Source organism: Mauremys reevesii, linkage group 1 (genome assembly GCF_016161935.1).
Source record: "Mauremys reevesii isolate NIE-2019 linkage group 1, ASM1616193v1, whole genome shotgun sequence".
NCBI lineage: Eukaryota > Metazoa > Chordata > Testudines > Geoemydidae > Mauremys > Mauremys reevesii.
In genome coordinates, this window is record NC_052623.1 from 181,702,414 (window position 1) to 181,727,664 (window position 25,251).

General features: G+C 39.9%; 1 protein-coding gene and 1 long non-coding RNA gene across 18 annotated transcripts in view; one reads left to right on the forward strand and one right to left on the reverse strand.

Moving 5' to 3' along the window:
- The window catches only part of LOC120400688, a 30,311-nt gene extending 24,434 nt beyond the window's left edge, over positions 1–5,877 (reverse strand). The window contains exons 1-2 of the long non-coding RNA XR_005595977.1: positions 5,606–5,877; positions 3,658–3,783 (exon numbers count right to left, since the gene is read on the reverse strand). This is a non-coding gene — a long non-coding RNA (uncharacterized LOC120400688). The remainder of the gene's footprint in view (positions 1–3,657; positions 3,784–5,605) is intronic.
- ROBO2 (roundabout guidance receptor 2) overlaps positions 1–25,251 on the forward strand; it is a 620,357-nt gene that overhangs the window by 296,349 nt on the left and 298,757 nt on the right. The window lies entirely within an intron of this gene.

The window sequence follows — 25,251 nt, forward strand, 5'->3', positions numbered from 1 at the left end:
GCATGATATGGTTGTGAAAAAAGCTAATGCAATCCTAAAATGCATCAAGCAAGGTATTTCCAGTAGAGATAGGGAAGTGTTAGTCATAATACAAGGCACCAATGAGACCTCATCTGGAATACTGTGTGCAATTCTGGTCTCCCATGTTTGAAAGATGGATTCAAACTGGAACAGGTGCAGAGAAGGAATATTAGGATGATGAGAGGAATGGAAAATCTACCTTATGAGATGAGAGTCAAATAGCTTGACTTGTTTAGCCTAAACAAACGAAGGCTGAGGGGAGATAAGATTGTTCTCTATAAATACATTAGGGGGATAAATACCAGGGAGGGAGAGGAGTTATTTAAATTAAGTGCCGATGTGGACACAAGAACAAATGGATATAAACCAGCCATCAGCAAGTTTAGGCTTGAAATTAGATGATGGTTTCTAACCATCAAAGGATTGAAGTTCCAGAGAAAACAGTGGGGGCAAAAGTCTACCTTGCTTCAAGACTGAACTTGATAAGTTTATAGAGGGCATGGTATGACAGGACTGCCTATAATGGCATGTGTCCCATCTGGGACTGCTAGTAGCAAATATTCCCAACAGTCAGAGGTGGGACATTAGATGGGGGAGGGCTCTGAGTTAGTACAGCAAATTGTTTCCCAGGACTATGGCCAGTGGGTCTTGCCCACATGCTCAGGGTCTAACTAATCACCATATTTGGGGTCGGGAAGGAATTTTCCCCGGGTCAGATTGGCAGAGACCTTGGGGTATTTTTGCCTTCCTCTGCAACGTGAGGCACAGGTCACTTGCAGGTTTAAACAAGTGTAAATGGTGGATTCTCTATATATTGAAGTTTTTAAATTGTGATTTAATGACTTCAGTAACTCAGTGAGAGGTTATGGGTCTATTACAAGAATGGGTGGGTGAGGTTTTGTGGCATGTAACGTGGAGGAGGTCAAATTAGATGATCATGATGGTCCTTTTTGGCCTTAATGTTCATAAACAGGCAGAAAAATCCATATTTAGGGACCTAAAGTGTCCATTGGTGCTGTGGGTGCTCAGCATATCTGAAATTCAGGCCACTTTAGCTATACACAGATAGAGTTTGGTGCCTAATTTTGAGCAGTGAAGTTTAATATTGTTTGGTGAATATCTATAACTTTCAGCTTCAGCATATATTCCGACTCGCACGTTAAAATAATTGGGAGGGTGGTGACAGTGGATGAGATGTGTTCAATTAGAGTCTAAAATGAGGACTGTTCTTTGGCACAAGGGAGAGCAGCAATAGAGGCCAGACTGCTGCCTAGCTACGAAACTCTAGCAAATGCACCAAACACTTCTGCTAACGTATCTTCTTGAAGCAATAGGAAGGCATGACAGCCAGATTGTGGGTGATTTTTCTGTAGTTCATGATGACAAAGTACCCAGTAAAAGGTTATAGTGTGGGAAGGGGAGTTGGTTAGAGGGTTTTATTTCTGCAAATTAGAAGAGAACCTTACAGTGACACTGTCTGAGATACTCTAGGAGCTCATTAAAAAATGGGGAAATGTTTTATAGTGGTTGTGCTAGATGGTTGAGGGCTTCTGTGCATTTGTTTGTGGATAAAGTACCGAACAGATTTTCAGTACCATATGATTTTGATGCACATATGTACATGCATATATAGGTATTTTAATAGCACATGATGCTATTTGCTAGACTGTTATGTAGCATTAGAACATCTGTATTGTAGAACAACAGCGGTGTCCATAACTGAGGTTCAGATTCTGATCTCTTAATCATGTTGCCTTGTACCTTACTCTGTTGAGTATTTCTATTTCTTTTAATGGGGAGTAAGAATGAGAATATCAGAATCTGGATGGGACCTGGCAGAGATGATGCTTCAGGTGGAGTGATAATGTTATGACCAGGAAGTGTGGTGATGCAGTTTTGGAAGAAGCTATATTCCCTCTTAGCTATGACGCGAATCCTGTTTGCTTTCAAGGAAGGGAAAATAAAGTGCCTCAGAATAGAATAGTATGCTAATACATGTCTTGATATCACTAATTTTGGAGGGGAGGAGCTGTAAATCACCTTGTATATGGTTCTGCCAAGGCTAGGTAGGTGCAAATGCCCACATTTAGATGCATGAGATCATCTGGCACAAACCTCTTCCAGCTCTCTCCTCTCACTTCTTGGAAAGAAAAAAAAAAAGAGATAGTTGCTATATAATTGTGTATATTGCACATAGTTGGAGAGTTGGAGCACAGTATTTTAAACATAGTAATAAACTGGTATGGGCTAATAAGTAATAACTGAGATCTTGGCACCTTTCTTATATGAGCAATAAAAAAAGACATTCAACATGAAAAATTAAAGGTATTATGGAGATGTTGGAAGTGATTTTCTGTGTCTTACTGAGGGATTATCAGAGTGATGAAGGATTCCAGCCTTTGAGAACAGGAGATAGTAATTTTCTCTAGTTCTGTGGGAGACACTATGCTTAGCAAAGAAACTGTGTGTAATAAAATCTGAGGCTGAAATATTACCTCTAGCTTCCAGAACTTTATTCCGTTTATTCTCTCAAAGGAATGCTGCACTCAGGTTAACCATTGGAGTACTAAGGCTCACCGTATTTGACAGTTGGCTATAATATATCATCGTGGGATTGATTTGGCAGGGGAGTGGGTGCAAAAGGAGAAAGGTTTCTTGTCTGTGAATTGAATAATTTGAAATGGATAAGTTGCAACACAGAAAAGCATTAGTGTGTGTGTGTGTTGTATGTAAACCACACTTTTTCTCTCTAACATTTAGTTAGACCATTAAATCACTGGTGAGCAGTGTTATACTTTATCCATGTATATGTTCAAGGGTCATACATATGTCAGGCATCTGTACTTGACTTTTGTGACTTTTTTTCCCTTCGTATACTAAAATAATTTATAATGTATACACTCATATTTTAACATCTACTGGAATAAGAGCAAGGATCCTGCATGGATGATGTCAGGATCATGCAGACAACTTGCAAAATGGAATAGTGCACAAAGTGTAATGTTTAATAGGCATGAACTTTGCATGTCTTTGCATGTTCCCTATTTCATGTCTAGCTAAGAATACTTTCTGTGCTTGACTCACTGGATACATGAAAATAGACGGCATTCATTTGAAACAAATATCGTTTATTTATTTCTAACTACCACTTCGTCCTTCCCTTCATTCCATTTCCTTTTGTTCCTCATATTTCCTGTGTAATTTTCTTCTCTTTCCTTTGTTAATTTAGTTAGAAATAGTCCAAAGGGTTTAAAAATAGCATACATTTTTAAGATAGGCTTATTATAGTAATATTTTACTTGTGAGTAACAGCTTTCATCCCAAATGGCACAAAAGCACTTCAGATGCGGCATTCCTAGGGCACTACTGAAATATAACTGCCTCTGGTGCACCAAGCATTGCAAATTACATCCAAGTTTCAGTGGCATTATTTAAAGCTTGAACCAGATCTCATAACTCCATGGAAAGATTTCCATTTATTTCAGTTTCAGGTAAGTTCTTGTGGCGTTATAGGTACTTCATTTAAGTCCTTTCACTTGAATAAGCCATGAGGAACTTGGGTCTATGAACTGAAGCAGGACCATATGGAAAAGAACAGATAAAAACAGATCTTTAGAACAAAATACACAGACATACCAGTTCCTGATCTGCTTCCTCCTTTTCAGATAATCAGTCAGTTGTTCTGATTAATGTCCTCAGCATTTGTTTTCCCTGGAGTATTGTAAGTGAATTACATACAGAACCTGCAGCAGTAGATGAGAGCTGGTTCCAAAATGAATGAAAAGATTTGAAGAAAAATGTCTGCCTTACATACTGCAAGCAAGGTTTTAAGAACATAAGAATGGACATACTGGGTCAGACCCAGTGATGAGCTGCTAAAATCTTAACAACCGGTTCCCTATAAAAAGTTCTGATTTAAGGGGGGGAGCAGGGGAGGGGTCGGGGCAGGGGGAGACATACTCATGGGGCTAGGGGCCCCTGCAGGGCCTGGGGTAAATTGCCCCACTTGCCCACCCCCCCCCCCCCCCCGGCAGCCCTAGAGCTTGCAGCCCCCTCCCCCCTTACCTTGCCGGCAGCTCAAAGCAGCAGGACGACTCCGGAGCTCAGCTGAGCTGCCCAGCTGGTGCCGGTGGCTGGCCACACTGCAGCTGGGGGGAAGTGGGGGAAGGGCCGGGGGAGCCTCAGCCTCCCCAGCTGGGAATCCTGGGAGCAACAGGATGGTCCGGCCCGTGGACCGGAGTTCGTTGCCCACCCCCTGGCCCTTTAACAAGTTCTCCACGGAGGTCTAATTTTAGCACTCCCTGGCCCTTTAACAAGTTCTCCACGGAGGTCTAATTTTAGCAACCGGTTCTTGGGAACCTGTGGGAACTGGCTCCAGCTCATCACTGGTCAGACCAAAGGTCCATCTAGCCCAGTATCCTGTGTTCCGATAGTGGCCAATGCCAGGTGCTTCAGAGGGAATGAACAGAACAGGTAATCATCAAATGATCCATCCCCTGTCACCCATTCCCAGCTTCTGGCAAAGAAAGGCTAGGGACATCATCCTTGCCCATCCTGGCTAAGAGCCATTGATGGACCTATCCTCCATGAATTTATCTAGTTCTTTTTTGAACCCTGTTCTAGTCTTGTCCTTCACAACATCCTCTGGCAAGGAGTTCCATGCTATTTTTAAACCTGCTGCCTATTAATTTCATTTGGTGTCCCCTAATTCTTGTGTTATGAGAAGGAGTAAATAACGTTTTCTTATTTACTTTCTCCAGTCATGATTTTGTAGATCTCTATCATATTCCCCCTTAGTAGTCTCTTTTCCAAGCTGATAAGTCCCAGTCTTATTAACCTCTTCTCATATGGAGGATGTTCCATATGACCTAATCATTTTTGTTTCCCTTTTCTGAACCCTTTCCAATTCCAATATTTTTTTTTAAATTGAGCGACCACATCTGCACACAGTATTCAAGATGTGGGCATACCATGGATTTATATAGAGGCACTATGATATTTTCTGTCTTATTTTCTATCCCTTTCTTAATGATTCCCAACATTCTGTTTACTTTTTTGACTGCCACTCCACACTGAGTGGATGTTTTCAGAGAACTATCCACAATGACGCAAAGATCTCTTTCTTGAGTGGTAACAGCTAATTTAGACCCCGTTGTTTTATATGTATAGTTTGGATTGTGTTTTCCAATGTGCATTACTTTGGCATGTAAGCTGTTCCCAGCTGCTTGCAACTGAATGACACTAGCCCATATCTCCAGTCCCAGACACAACCCTAGGAACCTCCGTCTTGCAGTGTCCAGTTATGCCTGCTGGATGCTGCAAGCTTATATGATTTGTCAATTTAATAAAGAAATTGATATGTACCAGGATTGTTATCCCAAGGGGAGCCTCTGACACATTTCAAACCAAATACGCTGCTTCAGATAGAATAAACAAACAATTTTTTTAAACTATAAAGATAGATTTTAAATGATTATAAGTCAAAATATAACAAGTCAGATTTGGTCAAATGAAGTAAAAGCAAAACACATTCTAAGCTGATCTTAACACTTTCAGTGCCCTTATAAACTTAGATACTTCTCACCACAGGCTTGCTTGTTGGTCTTCAGCCAGGCTCTCCCCTTTGATCAGTGCTTCAGTAGCTTCGTGTGGTGTCTGTAGATGTAGGTGGAAGAAAGAGAAAGCATGGCAAATGACTCTCCCTTTTGTCTTGTCCTTTCTTCTCTCCTGGCTTTGCCCCATCCCGTCCTTGAGAGTCAGGTGAGCATTACTTCATTGCAGTTCCAAACTGACCGAAGGAAGGGGGGTGACTCCCTCGAGAGTCAAACAGATTTTTTTGTTTCTGCCTAGGCCAGCGTCTTTTGTTCCTGTGAGGATGGGCTGGGTTTGTCCCATACTTGCCCTGATGAGGTGTGAACTGCCTCTCTGCTCTTGGAGAGTTTTTGCCTGGGCTTGTTTTAAGACATGAGGTTACATTTTTCAGGTTCATAACTACATACATAAAAATATAACCTATAACATTAATATAACATTACTGTAACAATTACTATGACATCACTATAACAACCATGTTCAGTGCATCATGAGCCTTCTGAAGACACCCAACATGACACCACAATCATTGGATACCACACAATTATTTTATAAAGATGAACATGGGGGTGTAGGGTGTTTCCCCCAAGGTACAGAGCGTCATGGTGACAGACTTGTCAAAGGCTTTCTGAAAATCTAAGTACACTATATCCACTGGATCCTCCTTGACCCCCTCAAATAATTTTAGTAGATTGGTGGGGCATGATTTCCCTTTACAAAAAACATGTTGACTCTTCCCCAACAAATTATGTTCATCTATATTTCTGACAATTTTGTTCTTTACTATAGTTTCAACCAGTTTGCCCAGTACTGAAGTAAGGCTTACTGGCCCGTAATTGCTGGGATCACCTCTGGAGCCCCTTTAAAAATCTGACATCACATTAGCTATCCTCCAGTCATTTAGTACAGAAGCTGATTTAAATGATAGGTTACAGACTACAGTTAATGGTCCTGAAATTTCACATTTGAGTTCCTTCACAACTCTTCGGTTAATACTATCTGGACCTGTTGACTTATCACTGTTTAATTTATCAATTTGTTCCAATACCTGCTCTAATTACACCTCAATCTGGGACAGTTCCTCAGCTTTGTCACCTAAAAAGAATGGCTCAGGTTTGGGAAGCTCCTTCACATCCTTCACATTTTCTCTTGCTTTGTATCTGCATGGTCATTTGTACTTGTTCAAAGTAGTATAAAATGCTAATAAATCAGCATGACAGAGTTTTACATGCACTTTGTGTAGTCATTTACCTAGTCAGAAAGTGAGTGCAAAGTGCAATGGCAGTGGAGAATGTCTCTTTTCTTCACTTAATTTCCAGCACTGCATGGTAGAACTGGTCTAACAATGCTGCCAAACCACCTTGCAATATCAGGTTCTTGGCAATTAAGAGGTGTAGAATAAACAGTATGTTGTCTAGTCCATAACCCTGGACACAAAAGTGGGAAAAAGGGAATTTGTTACAAGAAATTATCTGGGTAATGAAAAAAGGGGTAAAAAACAAGGGTGATGTCATGGTAGGGGGTCTACTGTAGACAACCTAAACAGGAAGATGTGGTGGATGAGGCTGCTTTTTTTTTTTTTAACAATTAACAAAATCAGCTAGCGCAGAGGACTTGGTGGTGATGGGGAACTTCAACTACCCAGCATCTGGTGGGAAAATAATACAGCAGGGCACAGACTATCCAACATATTATTGAAATGCATTGGAGACTTTTTTCTTTTTTTTCCCTATTATTTGAGAAGGTGCAGAAAGCAACCAGAGGAGGCTGTACTAGATTTTGGTTTTAACAATAGCTCACTTCTAGTCCTACATTTCTATGATTCTATACTACAAAGTGAAAAAGAGCAGTGCATTCTTTATGTACAATCCCTTCTGTCATCACTAGATTGGTGTGTGAATGCCATTCATTCAACTCTATTTTCTATGAAATATTCAAAAAAGAAAGTACATTTATTGAAATTCACTGCTTTGCCTTCATGGTAGAAGGTAGCAGCAGAATATTCTTCCTTTAGCCTTGCCGATCCGGTTCTGTGAATCCTGTATTTATAGTGAAGGAAAATCCTCTTCTGAAGATCCCTTTTGTACCAAGAGACCATCCAAATCCAAAGATTTGCTTGTATTCTGAGGGGCAGGGAGGGAAAGGTAGAGTGAAAAGGGGAGACTATTCCTCTTCCAAATATGAGAAGTATAACCTCCTCGGAAGTAGGCATCTAATTGTATTACCCAGTGACATGTAGTACAGTGTTAATGAGGAGGGGTGGGGTGGGAAACATTTTTTAAAGAAATGAGTCAAGTCAGCTAGCTAAAGCACAAAACTAGAGGGGAAGGGAGGAATCTATTCAGCAATGTATAGCGCATCATTGACTCTTGCTCAGTAGATGGTATTCCATTTCTCTTCCAGCAGTGATAGATGTGGATTCTGTACAGATGTCAAAAGGGAGGTGTTAGAGGTGGGGGTAGGGAGTGATACTTCAAAGTAAAGTAGTCCTTAATTTGGATGGTCTCAAAACATGTCCTTGCTCATTGGGAAGATGAGAGATACTTACAGAAAAGGGAAACAACAGCATAAGTTTTGGTGTAAGCCCTTAATAAATGGCATATATTTCCTACATTTAGAGTCAGTAGGGCTTTTGTAGATTAGCTTCTGAAACTTTGTTTAGGTGAAAAAGATTTCTCCACATTGCTTCTACATATATACTGTACAGCATTTAAATCATGAGTAGTAGACATGACACTTTATTGAAGTGAGCACATAATTAAAGTAAAATAGGAAGTAATCTCAGAACTTCTCTTTAGAAAAAAAAACATACTGGTTAGTGTTAATTATAGGAACAAAGTATTGAACCCAGTGAAATCACTTTAATTAAACCTTTCTACAGCTGTCATATCGGAATCATTTATTTATATATTTGCAATGTATTGACTGATTTCAAACCCTTCTGTTTATATCCTTATATTGTGGAAATGCTATTTACATTTTTTTTAAAAGGTCATTGCAGAAGATTATTTTAGTTATAAAATCCTTAAATAGAGCCATATCTAATGAGTTAATATTTCCATAGTACCAGTACTAATCTACAGATGTATTAAGCAATACCAGATATTTTATTTGATAACAGCATTAAGAGCTAAATTGCAGACAAATATAGAGAACATCATGTAAACTGAACTATTTCTTTCCGGTACAAATACCCCCCGGAGGTGGTAGCTGAGAGATGTATATTTTGAGAGTGTGTACTACAGAAACGATAGCTGCCAGCAGTATCTCACTGCAGGGAGAAAATTAAAAGCAAGGGAGGAGAAAAAGTTCATGTGACCCACCCAGAGGCCTGTTGTGCCCATTCACAGTGTTAGCAAAGCTTCATTTCCAGAAGGGGTCATTGTACACCAGTGACAGCCCCTTAAGAGAGAGAGAGAGAAAATGGACAGAATTTAAGAACAACTATGCATTCCATCATGTGTAACATATGCAATAAATACTCTGAATAGTGACTTACCTGTACAGTAAGTAGTGAAGAAAATGTGTATATGTTTGATATAGTATAGTACTTGTTCACTTGTGTGTGCACACGTGCATGGAAGTTGGACGCAGAGAATTTTTAATCTCTTAATCTTTCCCCAGGATCAGTTGTTGTAACAAAGGTTTGGGGATTAACTCATGTGAGCTTCATCTCTAACAAGGGAAAATGGTGTGAACCAGGAAATTCTTCCTCTCCCTCTACCTTCAGTCAAGAGACACGTATAGTACTCTCATAAATGATAGACTGGTGGACTAGGTTGAAGATATATGGTTTGACTGCCGACAAGTATGATTTTAAAATACATTAGATAATCATGTTATCTATTTATAAATAATCTCTTTGTTTTAGGAGTTAAACAAGTCTACCAAAGTGAAGAATGCATCTGATAAAAAGAAGCTTGATCTTTACATTGACAGCATTTATGTGGAATCTGTTAAAAATGCATAATGGCATATCATCATAATTACAAGAGTGATACATATTAGTAAGATACCTCAGTGGTCAGACTTGGTCAGTTTTGTTAACTAATGATTTTAAGACTAGCTTTGCTTATAGATTGGTAATATTTACTAATGTCACAGGCATTGGACATATTGATACAGGGGGGAAAAGCACAATACTTGCCCATATGTACTATATTATTGACTTTTTCAAATAAGTCTACCAGACTAGAGAGAGAGAGTTTTCCTTAGAGTTTTCTTGTAGGTTTCCAGGCAGTGGGTTATAATTATCCAAGTGCTGATTGAGTCAAGTTTTAAGGAGACTCTGGGTGAAATCCTACAATACAATTTTTGCTACTGACTTCAACGGCGCTTATGTTTCAATCTTTGTTTCTATCCCTCAAATCTAAGTAGTGTTAATAAGTGAGTAATTCCAAGAACCTTACTGGGTTGTTAAGTATCATTCCTGGAATTACTCACTTATTAGTCCTTCCTGGATTAAAGGGATAAAAACCAAGCACTGCTTTAATTTTCCACAGATAAATAAGTGATTTATTTTGGCATGAGAATTATAAAGCAACCTATCATTAAATTAAGATCTGGACGGGACCAACCATTAAAAAACTTGAAGATAAAAGTAAGCAGTAACTAGATGATTTGAATAATTATTCACCTCAAGGAATCCAAAAAATATGACCCTAATATATATCATAAGGAGCACTATAAATAAGACAGTGGAAATTTTTATATTTAAAAACTATTAATCCAATGTGGGTCCTTCTTTGTCCCGATCTGCTGGCTGGCCACATACGAAGAGAAGTCTGCTGCTGCCTCTGTGTTAATATATGTGGTCCTTAGCTAACACAGTAGAGAATTATATTGTCAGATGGAGAGATTCCCAAATTCAATCCCTCTAGATGACCAATCAAGAGGATGTCATTATACCACAATTACAGAAGGTCATGTTCAGTCTAATATGGAGTATTGAATCCAATTCTGAAGAACTTAATCCTATGTAGATGCATAAATTCTGGAGGAAGTCTAGAAAAGCATTAGTAAATTGATCCGAATATGATGGGTTGTATCTGTCCTTCCAGAATAAAAACTTTAAACCTGCACTACATTTTGGATGATATGAGGCTATACTGTTTTTTTCTAGTGAATAAATACCTGAATGGTATCTCAAAATCATTGGTCTGGATCTGTTTCAGGAAAGCATGGACATTCTTGGAAATTTGAGTTAAACACCGAGAGGCTCTCTTCCTACCTCATCCAAAGGGTAATGAAAGGTTGGAATTAACAGACTCTGGAAGTCTTGACAGGAGCTATATGATTAGGATTCAAGAAAAAAATACAGACAATGTATTGACTCAAATGTTAGCTTCGTATGAATGAGATTAGATTCTTAACCATGTTTTCTCCCCACCTACACAGGGTTATGCTGATCACCGAATTAAAGATGAATGACATTTTCCCCCCTAAGGCATAATAACCTCCCCCTCCTTTTTTTAAATCTTTCAATGCAGCATTGAGATGGGGGTTATTTGCCTTAACATGCAGGGGTTCTGGCATTTGTTTTGCACCTTAGTCGTGGTCCTTAGTAAAATACAATAGGTGAAAGAATCTTCTGTTCTGCTAAGGATATTTCCAAAAGCTTCTTTATGGAGTTAGTATGATTGTTGTAGAGCTAGAAACAGACTTTTAAAAATACTGGTTATGATGCTGAATACACAGTTAATGTTTTGTATCTGGAAAGCTGATCCTAGTGGGTTGCTGCGTACAACTTAAGTAGCAACAGTGGGTTTTCAACAGGCCTTGCTCAGAGTTGCTGCACACTGTGATTCTTGGCAAGAATTTCAGTTCTGTGCATGCCAAGTGCCTGTTAAAACAAGCAGAAGTTACTGTAGCAGAAGTAAGAGCTCTGATTTATGTTTGCCTATCCATGCTCATAGAAGGAACAAAGAGATCTCACACGGAACACTTTTTGAATCTCTTGCTAGCCTTTTGCCAATTGTATATAATTTAGCAACAAGAAATACTACCATTAATTATTATTGACTTACTTAATACTGAGGGATAAGAGCACAAGCTGTTGGACCCATACCAAACCTATGCAGAGTAGGACAAATTAACAAAAAAACAAAACAAAATTACCAGGGACATGGCATGCTTTTTGAAAGCTGTAGAATGTTGGTATCCCATTCTAAAGTAGTGAAATTCTGTCCTTACACAATTTTAAATGACAGACCAAAAAATATATTAACATACATACATAAATAAACCTGTCAGAGTATTAAACTTGAAAAAAATGTAATTTTTTTAAATGTTATCATTTTTTAATTGCCACTTGTGGGATTTCTTTACTGTTAAGTCATATCATTCAGAGTGGACAATAAAAACTGATCAGTTAACTTCTTGCCATTTTCACATTTTTATATCCCTGTACTGGATACTGTACTTTGAGCAGGGGGTTGGACTAGATGACCTCCTGAGGTCTCTTCCAACCCTAATATTCTATAATTCTACTGTAAAAACCTGCAATATTTGGGCAGAAAATGTTGGAGGGAAAAGATACTCTGTTTCTTTCTTTTAGGTATTTCCACTGGAACTATTTTAAAGTAATTCAATGGAATCATTTCTCTTGGTTCTGGATTTTGTAAAAGCTTGTTTGGACAAAAGATATATTTTGGGCCAAGTTTGACCCAATGCTGTTCCTTTCACTCCCTATATTAGGAAAATACCAGTTATTATAACAGATCAGACCAGCAGTTTATTTAGTCCAGTTTTTGTGTTTGCTAGCAGCCAGAACCATGTGTTTCAGTGGAGAGTACAATATGTGTTCTCATTTGTGCCAGCTCCCTTTGAGGTATCTAATGTCTCACCTGGACCATTGCTGTCTAAACAGTCCGGTTTGCCAGAGAATGAAGGCTGAATGTGACAGTGTTCTTAATTTGATCTAGATGCTGAAACCCTGCACAGAGACATTGACTGATTCCTGCTGATTCACTATGGCAGGTGTGGCTTGTTAATTCCACCCAGGATATAATGCAAGTGGGAACAATTCTTTTCTTTGGGCAGAGAGAACTGGGCTTTTAGGATACAGAGGTTTCTGCAGGGAACACTAGACACAGCCAAGTTAGGGAAGAAAACTTAGTCCAAGGTTCATATTTAGGTTATTGTCTGAGCTACAGATAATGCCAGACTCCAGGAAAGCAGGAAGTTTGGAATAAATGCAGTATGTGTAGATGCTCTCTAAATCAGGCTAACAACTCCAGCTGCATAGACTGTCTCTTGCTCAAATGTGCAAGTAGGGCTGGAGTTCCATGGGGATGCCCACCCCTGCCACACTCACTGGGCACCTATGCAGGGTTAACAATAATCTAGCCTTCTATGTTTTGTAACTGAATCATCAGGTGTAGTCATTTGCATTCATTTGTGCAACCTATTGGGAAATGTTCTCCAAGACAGCTATTTCCACCTCGCCTGTATCCACAACTGATGTATTTGCTTCAACCTACCTTATTTTTATTTATTTTTTATTTGAATTGTTACTTTTCATTTTTAAGTATCAGAGGGGTAGCCGTGTTAGTCTGTATCTGTAAAAGTGACAAAGAGTCCTGTGGCACCTTATAGACTAAGAGAAGTATTGGAGCATAAGCTTTTGTGGATGAATACCCACTTTGTCAGACATCTGTCAGGTATTCTGTCAGATGTCTGACAAAGTGGGTATTCACCCGCGAAAGCTTATGCTCCAATACTTCTCTTAATCTATAAGGTGCCACAGGACTCTGATGCTTTTCATCTTTAGAAACTCAACTAATTATTTTTTGAGGGGAGGGCATGGGGAAGATGGGTGCATATGTTTTGGTACCTTAATTTTCATACATGGTTTAAAATGAATAAGAGATGTGCCCAGACTGTAAAACTTGTATCATGATTCTTAAGTTCCTCAATGTTTAGGGGATCTTCAGGTTCTCCTTGAAAAGGTGCATGGACTTTCTACATAGGTCTGCTAACCAGATTGTGTCCATGGATAAACCTTAGGAATCAGTTCAGAGAATTCTCAAATTTTGATCACTGGGTCTGGAAAACTGGAAGAGTGACTTGCGTGATTTCCAGTAGTCAGCTTTGAGTTGTGCCTCAAATGCAACAAGAGATATTTATGCACTTCCATCCCAGTCCTGAGTGGAATTTGTGAATGCAGAGGTGCCCCAAAATACAAACAAATGGGGAGGAAACAGTTACATTCATACCATGTCAGTTTCTATCATCCTTACTTATGCTGAATAGTACCTTACTCCACAACCCCCTTGAGTTGTGCTGCTCATGGGGGAAAGGTACAGTGCAGCTTGGGTGAGGATGGCAGAGGGTGGCCCACTTTTTAATTTTTAAGCTTCTAAACAAAGTTCTTTTGGGGTTCAATTTTTTGCAGAAGTTTCTGGCTAGTTCCAAATTTATTCCAAATACTTGAGGATAGAAGTGATTGCTACATTAATGTAAATTTAAAAAATAGATTAAATACTTTGCACTTGAAAAACATTCTATTTGTAATCATTCAGAAAGAAGGGGAAGAGTGTTAAAAAAGCATATTTACCAGTGGCGAAAATGGTGAGTTCTTTTTTCATTAAACACCTTACAACATTTTTTGTCAATTTGTTTTATACTTTTTTTTGTTTTGTTTTTTACACCCTTCACATTTTGGTTGGCACACAAATTCAAGGCAAAAATCTTCCTTTATCTTGAAATTCCAAATATGGAAATATTGTGTGGAAGTACCATGACAGTCAACTTCAGCAGTTTTGGGCAATGTATTGCAGACTAGGAAGGAGGAAGGAACAGACAAATGCTATACACGATCATAAAGTGACTAAGTCAGGCAAGGGCAGAAGTGGACAGGGAAGTATGAATTATGGTGCCACCACTGGAAATATAATTTGGAGCTTGGAATAGACCTTGTTGTCTGGCCAGGATAGAATGGAAGATACTTCTATAGTATGAACACAAAAATGTTTGCATGAATTTTTGTCACATATTTGTACAATTGGCTTACCTTTCATCTGTTAGGAAAACTCAGACAGGCAATGTTTTTATTTATTTCTCCATCATAGAGTCTAAGGCCAGAAGGGACCAACAGATTACCAAGTCTGACCTCTTGTATATCACAGGCCACCAGCACCACCCAATATCCACACACTAAACCCACATCCCAAATGAGACCAAAGTATTACAGCCCACAGGACACTAGACTCATGTGTGCCACAGTCCGAAAATAGGAGGGACCGAGGTTCACCAATGCCCTAGGCCCCTGCAATGGTAGGCAAATGATAAAGTGAGAAAGACCCAGATAATCCCATTTCTCCTTTAGAAATATTTCACCCAGTTTGTGCTCTTCATAGTGCTTAGGCTCCTAGAATTAATCATAGAAGTGTGTATTAATCATGGAACTGTGTAGAGGGACCTCGAGAAGCCTTCTAGTTCAGTTCCCTACACTCAAGGCAGGACTGCGTAATAACTAGACCATCCCTGACAGGTGTTTGTCTAACCTCCTTCTTAAAAACTGCCAATGATGGAGATTCTACAACCTCCCTAGGCAATTTATTCCATTGCTTAACCACCCTGACAGTAAGGAAGTTTTTCATAATGTCCAACCTAAACCTCACTTACTGCAATTTAGGCCCATTGCTTCTTGTCCTAGCCTCAGATGCTAAGAAGAACAATCTTTCACCCTCCTTATAACAATCTTTTATGTACTTGAAAATTATTATCATGTCCCCCCTCAATCTTCTCTTCTCCAGACTAAACAACCCAGTATTTTCAATCTTTCCTCATAGGTCAATCTCTAGGGAAAATCGTTTGCTGGTTTCAGTTGTTACACCTCCTATGATTTTGATAGAACTATGAAAGTTTACACCAGCTAAGAATCTGCCCTTCTCCTATATTTATTGATTTTCAAAAGAACCCAAAAGTAAGCTCCCAACCTGGTGTCAGAGTCACAGGGTCTGGTCTGTGCCCCGGCCACCCGGGAGTGATCCTGTGATGGGGTACAGAAACCCTACGTTGGAGAGAAAGGGGTCAAGGCATAGCTCTGGACCCAGGTGACCCCACCCAGCCACATCCGCAAAGCCTGCACAAGCTGGAGGCAGGGCTTTAAAAAGAGGAGCAGAGCCGTTCAGAAGCAGGGAGTGAAAGGGAGCAGATGGCTATTCTGAGAGGAAAGTACCACCCAAGAGCTCATTACTTGGGACCTGACAACACAGATCTGTGCAAATCTACAAAGGAGGGGCAGATGACTGAGTGCAGGATGGAGACCTGATTGCAGTGGAACCCTTGGAAGCTAAAGGAGACTGGGGTAGGAATAGGTCTGGGGTGGCAGCAGCTTAGCGACCCAAGGTGTTGGTTGTAGCTAACCACCATTGGGCCCTGGTCCAGAGCCCAGCGGAAAGGGTGGGCCTGGGATCCCTTACCCCCTGTGAAAGGACATTGCCAAACCAGGTGAGAGACCAGCTGGAAAAGGCCTTGACTGTTCAAGGGCCCAGCTCCCAGTACAGTCTCTGTGCTCCAGCGGGGAGACATTCTGCCAAAATGCTGCCTGATCACTAGGCGGCACTGTCTGTGATTGTGCACCTTCTGCAGACATGTTCAGTGTGCCGGTCCCCAAGTACCACACAGTTCCACAGTGATAGGCCTGTCTCCAAGACTGAGGCTTTGGCACAAGCATCCCCTGTCTCCATGGCTGCCTGTAGCAAATCCAGCCAAACTAGAGTCCTGTGGGAGGCTTCCCCCTCCAAGGTGAAATGCTCTCAGAGAGCATTTACAGCCACACAGGCAGCCTTTTCAAAACAAGGTAACCTTTTTTTTAGTCACCTGGCAAACAGAATGTGGAAGTCCGTGGGTTAGCACAGAGAGGTGAAGGGTAAAACATTCCCTTCTGGTTAGCCCAGAGCTACAGTCAAAAGCTGTAGTGAACCCCATGCTCTGGCTCTGTCTCCCCCTCATTCTCACTTTGTCTCCAGGCGAGAGAGCCCCCAGCTTCCTCCAGAAGTCAACACTTTATCCCCCACCTCACAACTTCCAGTCCTTTGTTCCTGAGCTGGGGGTCTGTTCCCTGCTTCTCTGATGAGAGGTGGAGAAATACATCTCCCTCTGGGTCATTGGTTGCTAGGGATCAATGTCCTGGTGACTGGGTTTTCTATTGTCTTCTTAGATACTCCACTGATATTGGTTCAGCCTCTACTGCTCCTTTGTTTAATGACACATTCAGGCTCAGAAGCTAGGTGACACACATACCTATCTCTCTTAGCCTGCCCCATGAGCAGACTTAGTCCTCCTCCCTCTTCCCATCACCCCAGTAGCAACACAACATATAGGGGAAACAGAGGCACAGACAGGATTCATAAAAATATTTCAGAAAACTCTCACTTCATCACACCTGGTCCATATAGTGCCCTTAATTTTTTATTGTTTTTTTTATTTCAATGGGGGGATCTGCTATGAAATTGATGGCAAGGTATAGCATTGTTTGTTTGTTTTAATATCTTCCCCCATTAAATACAGATCTAAATGTATGTAGTAGTTAAGGGAGATGAGGCAGGAGAATCATTGTTTTGTTGAGGGGAGACTGAGAAGTGAAGAGAAAAACAAGACAAAATGGCCTTCATAACATATAAAACCAGGAACTTTAAATAAAGAAGCACAAAGGAGACAAGAGTTGAAAGCAAAAGATAATAAAGAAAAAGCAGCAGATGGGGATTTTTCAGAACCAAAGTACTAACAGAAATAACAGTGCTTTGTTTTCATGTATTGCATGGCCTTAAATCTGTGTTAGGCTAAAGTGTCCTTTTTATCAGAGCAGTGGGTGTTACAGAGATTATTTCAGTGGCGAGTCTGTGCAAAGATGAATGTGCTCTGTTTCCCTCTGCTGATTAGCACAGTCCCAAATGGCAAGTGTGATAAACCTTAGCCTTTTGATGCCCCTTTTTTTTCCCTTCAACTCAGACTTTGAGATCACAGGGTACATTTTTTCTAACAAGATACTGGCGTTTTCCCCTGAATCCTTCGTAAATCAGACATTTAGAATACTTAAGACTCTGTCCTTATATTTTCTCTGTTTCCATGGAATCTATAGAACGTTTAAAGTATTCCAGGATGCCCTGCCAGCCCATAAAACCATTATCAGATTTTCAGTCTCTTGTGCCTCACTTAGATCTTCTGAGGTATATTGCATTGCTGTTTTCAGCAGAGCAACTCTGCATGAAGAGCTCTTAAATGATGGCTTCTAAACTTCCTATATTCCTTTGATTTCACACTGTGGCTATTTTTGCATCTTACTGACATTTGTAGCTCCCTTGAGGCAAGTGCTACAGCATATACACCATCCACAGTCCCCACAGTTAGATAATCACCAGTTTGGATACCTGAGACTACTCAGAGGCTGAAGTCTGTCTGAAGGGGAAAAAAAAATGCTTAAGAAAGTGTTCTCCTCGAGCCCAATGGAAAGGCATCACAGGAAAGGCTGTATGCCCAGTAATTTTAAATATGTATTTTGCCATTTACTTCAGTGGGTACAGCATTTGGCCCTAAGGACACATGAGCCACAAATCATCTTTGGGTTGTTTGGCATAGCAACACAGCATGATTCAATCAGTAGATTACAATCAATCTCATTGCAAAAGGTGGCACTGGAAAGCTATTAAACCCTATTCATAGAGCTGTATGTTTGTTTTGACATACAACATTTTAATTGTTCATTATTGTAGAGTTCTTTGTTTGTTTTTTTATCTTGATCTGCACTACAACAATAAGCTGCTCATTGTACCTATTGTGACATAGCACGTATGTATGTTAATGCATTGTGCTGTACTAATACAATCTGAGCATTATTTCTATTTGCTTCTCTAACAGAATTTATTTTGCTAATATGAGATAAAAAGGTAAATGGGAGATAGGGTTGTACTGCACTTAACCTTGAATTCCAGTCTAGGTCTATGTCACAAGCTGAAACTGTGCTGGGAAAGTAGAGATGTTGCAGTTCAGGACCATGGTGTCTGGCAGAGAGTTAAGGAGAAGACTGTACAATATGAAATATAGACAAGTTAGGCCAGGCATTAACTACAAGTTTAGGGACTAGTTAATTTTATAATAATATTTGGTTTTATTGTTTCCCTTAGACCTGCTAATGTTTTTTGATGGTTTCGCTTCATATTTGTGAACAGTTTTTATACATATCTTCTTATGCACTTATGCTTAGCACTGTCAGCTCCAATGATATCCTCCCAGAATTTACTAAGGCCTGTGCAGGATTGGCATCCTTATTCTCTTTCTCTTTCACCTTCTGTTCCTTTTTGCTGTGGTGCTGTTTAATCAAATATTAGGGAGATTTTTTTCTTCCCATCCCCAACCCATAGACAAGAAATGTAATAGTTAAATTGAATTGATTTGTACTTTTTTTGCTATTATTTGTAAACATTTAGTGAGTGGATGGCCTCAAATTGATAGAGCAACACTTTGCAAAGTATAAAAACTCCTTTTGAGCTGCCAAAATATCAAACTGCTTAATCTGCTGGACAGTGCCTTTGCCAATCAGATCAAATTGCAGCAGCAAATACAAAGCTATTTTGTGAAAATTAAGATCTTTACCTCACCCCTCATTTTTCCCCATCCTGCAGTATTGTGGATATTTTTATGTTGGGGTCTTAGTATATCTAGGGCATCTTACATCAAGTATCTCATAATGCTTTGCAAACTATATAGGCTCTTATTCCATGACCATCACTTAGGGTACGTCCAGACTACCCGCTGAATCGGTGGGTAGTGATCAATCTATCAGGGATCGATATATCGCGTCTCGTCTAGATGCGATATATCGATCCCTGAACGCGCTCCCGTCGACTCCGAAACTCCACCAGGGCGAGCGGTGGAAGCAGAGTCGATGGGGGAGCTGCGGCTGTCGATCCCACGCCATAAGGATGGGAGGTAAGTCGAAATAAGATATGTCGACTTCAGCTACACTATTCCCATAGCTGAAGTTGTGTATCTTACATCAACACCGCCCCTCCCCCAGTGTAGACCAGGCCTTAGTAGAAGCTCAACCCCTCTCCCTTTGAATGGGACTTTGGGGATGTTACTGTAGTAAGGCTTAGGTCACTCTAATCTCTTTGTGAAATGAGCTGTACGGTTGCTGAGAAAATGTTTGTCTTCTGTGCCTCTGAGTCTGACTCTTAACATTGACAAGTAACTTGGGGATATAGACCAATGGAGAGTTTTGAAAACGAGGATTGAACCCTTGAATGTGACCCAGTTTTCAACACCTGCGAAGAGAGTGGAGCACAATGGTGATGGGCTCTGGGGAACAACAGTTGCAGTTTTTATTAGGTTGGAGGCTTAATTCCTAGATAATCCTTTGAAACCTGGTGAGAAAGGTAACACCGTTATAGGCACTACAGCAGCACAGGTAAAGCACTGTAGTGCCATAGTGAAGATGCCTCCCACAGAGACAGAAGGGATTTTTGTGTTGCTATATGGAATTCCCCCACCCTCAACAGCGGTACTAGGTCAACAGAAGCATTCTTTTGTGTAACTAGTGCATCTACGTTGGGGGGTTAGATTGGCATAGCTATGGTGTTTCACACCCTTGGGCAATGCAGCTGTAAGTGTAGATGAGGCGTAAGTGTTATGAGACACAGACAAGCTATGATAGTGGTTCTCAATTAGGGGTATGCCTGCTCCAGGGGGCATGCAGAGGTCTTCCAGGAGGTACATCAACTCATCTAGATATTTGCCTGGTTTTACAACAGGCTACATAAAAAGCACTAGTGCAGTCAGTACAAACTAAAATTTCATATAGACAATGACTTGTTTGTACTACTCTATATACTATACACTGAAATGTAAGTACAATATTTATATTCCAATTGATTTATTTTATAAATATATGGTGAAAATGAGAAAGTCAGCAACTTTTCAGTAATAGTGTGTTGTGGCATTTTTTTGTATTTTTAGTCCGATTTTATAAGCAAGTAGTTTTTAAGTGAGGTGAAACTTGGGGGTATGAAAGACAAATCAGACTCCTGAAAAGGGTAAAGTAGTCTGGAAAGGTTTAGAGCCACTGGGCTAAGGGACTTGAGTGAGATCATCCATGGAGTTCTACCTCCCTGTCACTTGCCCTAAATGCTCTGCTGGACAAGGGAGGGATGATTTGAGCATTGACCTGCTAAACCCAGGGTTGTGAGTTCAGTCTTTGAGGGGGCCATTTAGGGAACTGGGGTAAAAATCTGTCTGGGGATTGGTCCTGCTTTGAGTAGGGGGTTGGACTAGATGACCTCCTGAGGTACCTTCCAACCCTGATATTCTATATGTCTGTTTTTGATCTCCATTGGATTGAAACAGATGAAATTCTATTTTGCAGTAGAATAGCTCCTGATTTACACTGGTCCAAATGTGATCAGAATGAGGCTGGCATTTACTAAGATAAAAAGAAAAAGCAATAGAAAATTGAGCTGATAAAATAAGACTGTATGTCTACATTCTTTGCATGATAAACCACATGCAAGTTTCACATATGAGCAGAACCCTCCTAATCAAGTACGTGTTATAGGGATCAATAAGATTACCCATATACCAGGATAGAAATCTTGGCCCCACTGAAGTCAATGGGAGTTTTGCCATGACTTCGGTGGGGCTAGGATTTCACACCAGGTTTCTACTTTCTGTAGTAACATTCTGTATGTTTGGACACTGACCTAGACCATTCCAGTATTATCCGGAATTAGCTCCTGCTACTTAAACATTTATAACATTTGTCAAAGTCAAACAACAAATTATTCTTAAACTCTCTCTATTTATACTGTATGTTACTTAGTTTTATCTTTTTTCCCCCCAGTAGCCAGTGGATTACTGGCAAAGATAGCTATAAAATAAGCCAATTCAACAGTAATAGCATAACACACTCTACAGCACCCAGCACAGTTTTTCTATGCATTTGATATTTTTATAAGGGACGAAATAGGGCTGTTTTACAAAACTATAGGACACAAGCCGGGTTCCTTTCACGTTTATGGTAGATATGTTTATAGATGATCTTTCTTGCTGTACTGAGAATAAATGCCAAGTTCCAGCTTGAGCTGAGAAAGAATGATGTTTCTTAAGTACTTTATCACAGCTCTTCAATTTGTGGCCTTTTACAGCCACCGTAAATTGACTGTAAATCAGGAAAAGACCTTAATATGCCAATGGAAACTGCAAAAATCTGCCTGAAAGAGCAAAGTTCCCCAAAAGTAACTTAAATGGAAAAGGGATTTAGCATTTTTAAATCAGTGTTTGAAGTGTGGAATGCAGAGTCAGCTCATGGCTTGGTACCGACACTTTTTAGAGTGATCCAAAAGAATTAGCTATTAGAACTAAGTGTTGCTAGGATTCAAGTTCTTTTCCTGATGATCTCATCAAGCCTTATCAATTACACAGCTTTCTCACTGCCTAATTTCTTTCAATGACCCTGTTTTATTTCATTCAGACTAATTTTCCAATTTTCATTTTGTAAAGTGAGCAGTTTTACAACATCTCAAATGTAACTTCTATATGAATTCCATGAAGTACTAGTTAATTTCAGCTAGATACCTCCTTGGTGAAATCTTTTCAGCTCCTTGATTGTTTTACAGCTCCAGATTGTTTATTGTGGTTTTATAATAGGGAATACACTATAGGTAGAAGGAAAAGGGTTTTGAAAAATTGAGTGTGGTGGAGATGTCTAGTTTGAAGGGGTAGTCTAAAGGTACACTCACCTCTTGGGTGTACCAGAGCAGCAGCGGGAGGTAGCACAGTCGTTTTCTCATTCCCCATTATCCCCTACAGGCTGCCAGCTAACCTTGGAGGGTCTTCAGTGGCTTGGCCATCTGGCAATTCACTATGTCTGAATGAACTCCTTCCAGGTATTAGAGAGTCCAATACATCAACAGTCTATTTGCATTCACTAGAGTGTTCGCTCCAAATCTGGGCCCTTTAAATTCAGCTCTTTGTTAGGCTTCCAAAATAAGCTCTGTCTCATTTTGGGTTTTAGGCAAATTTACCTGTGGCCAGTAGCAGAACCTGGATCCACCCACTACTCTGGGTTCCAATCCAGAGACCCTATGATCAGCAGCCACATACCATTTGATTAAATTTGTTACTGCTTCTTACCTGGGCTGCTTCGTTCCTGGTCCCTTTTAGCTTCACCCTTATCTCCGGGTCAAGGTTCTTAGTCCTCTCTCTCCCTGCAAACCTAGCTAGACAAATGCAGCCAGAAACAAACTCTGGCTATCTCTTGAGTTCCTTTTGCCAGAGAGGACAACCCTGCCTGGCCCCTCTGATCACAGCCATGAACTGACCTGCTAAGGACAGGCAGCTCCTTTAATCTGGGCCAACAGGGCCCTGATTGGCTGTTACTAACCCCTTTAGCCGTTGGAGGACTGGGTCTCGGTGGTTTCCAAAATAGTCACTGTGTAAACTCTTCTCTGAGCAATCTTGGAGGACTACCTTTACTGCTGAGGCCTAATACATCCTGTCTCAGGTAGCTATAGAGTATAACATTTTTTCTTTGACCTGCTTAATCCAGAGCATATAAAATGGGGACAAGTGGAAAGAAACAGTGTGAAGTCAAACACATGAAGTCCTTCACTTCAAAATAATTATGTAAAAAATGATGTATCAAAATAAAATGAGCTAATAATTCACATATGCTAATATATCTGTAAAACATAAGAGAAAACATTAGCTTCTCTGTAAAATGAGTGGAGTAGAGGCACTTGAATCTGTCAGTTTTCCTAGATCTTGTCATCTGCACTTACAAAATTAAATTGGAATAAAAATAAAAAATCTACAGTGTTACAGGGTACAGATTTCTTCTGCAGAGCCAACCTGTTAGTAAGTGTTGGAGTCCTCCATGGAGATGCTCAACAATTCCTTCTGATTATGACAGAATTGGCTTGTTAACTCCAGCCACAAAGCAGGGTGATATGAGTGGGTCTTTGGAAAAAGTAGACCTGGGCTGGAAGGGGTAAGTTTGGACTCAGTACAGCAAGTATAGATTCTGTTCCATACATAGAAACATGAAAGTTTATTTGTATTGCATTAAGGCTGAATGCTGCATTGCTCAAACACCTTGATTTAATGAGATAAGGGCATGAAAGCACCATTCAAAGTAACTGTGACACAGATTGTATTTGTGTGCATGATTTCCAGGTTGACTGCACAAACATTTTTGTCCTAATTCAGTGGCTTGACAGCTTATGACTTGCTTAGCAAAGTCATAGTTCAAAGACCTAATCAATGGGACAAAAAAGGACACATGATATTTCAATAATAACATGGAATAATTATTTCCTTTAACTTCCAACATAGTCTTCAAAAATGGCATAGCAGATCTGGATGTGTTCTAATGTTGCCTGAATGTGTATAGTAGGGATATTGTAAAATCACTGCCTTCTATTAAACTGATGAAGTTTTTAGGGGTAGATGAATTACTTTGGGGACTTTTCTGACTGTAGTTCTGTGTATCATATCAGTCTTAGTCCACCTAACTGTGACTTCCTCTATCATACCTTTTCTTGTCCTATCCCTTATGATGGCTGCTGATGGGGCATGATGTAGCTTGTGATGATTCAGCATTTGTAAATAACCCAGAAATTACATAGGATATTCAGAAAGTAATTTAAAGTATTTGGCCAGCTACAAGTACACCCCTACCCCGTTATAACGCCACCCAATATAACATGAATTTGGATATAATGATGTAAAGCAGCGCTCTGGGGGGGCAGATCAAATCAAGTTTGATATAACGCGGTTTCACCTATAATGCGGTAAGATTCATTGGCTCCCAAGGACAGCGTTATATCGAGGTAGAGGTGTAGATACCTTGTTAGTACTGTATTGAGTGGCCTCCTTCCTTTCCATTTCCTGTCATATGTCACTGGTACATGCTTCAAGTTAATCTCTTTCTCTCTGGTCTGTTGCCTGGTTCAAAGCTTCTTTTGTGTATGTGCATTTCCAATTATAATAGTACATACATTTTATACACCATTTTAATCACATGAAAGTCTGCATTAGTCTTTTAATTATTAATAAGGTGAAATCTATTGATTTCTTTCAGTTGTTCGAACATGAATCTGGCCTAATCCCGCCTCAGGCTTGAAGGGCACTGAGATGAACAGCAAATCCTTGAGCTAAACATTAATTTCATGGGATTTAAAATGTGTGTCAGTGGGGGACGGTGGGGTGTCTTTTTGTTTCTCCTGAAGGGGTCTTTTATTTTGCCTTCTTTTTACCTTTCTCAAATCTAAATACATTTTGGAAACTAAATTGTGTTTGTCACAAGAAAGGATGCTGATGAAAATCAGTCAGAACTTTGCAAGAAGGAAGCAGAGTAGTTTGGAATCTGCTAAAGTAAATGACTGGTTGTTTAAGCCTACTCAATTTAGGTGCATTTCTTTATATAGCTAATGAAAATAGACTTGTGGTGCATAAATTTGCACTATTGAATCTGAGAAGTCATAAAACTGGTAAACCATTCTGGCTATGTTGAGTATACCACAAAATGAAAAAAGTGGTAAATAATACGATAGTGTGTGTGTGTGTGTGTATGGGTCATCCTGCGATTAATGTCAAATGTTATCTTTTGTGTGAAGGACCCTGTTCACTAAAGCCACT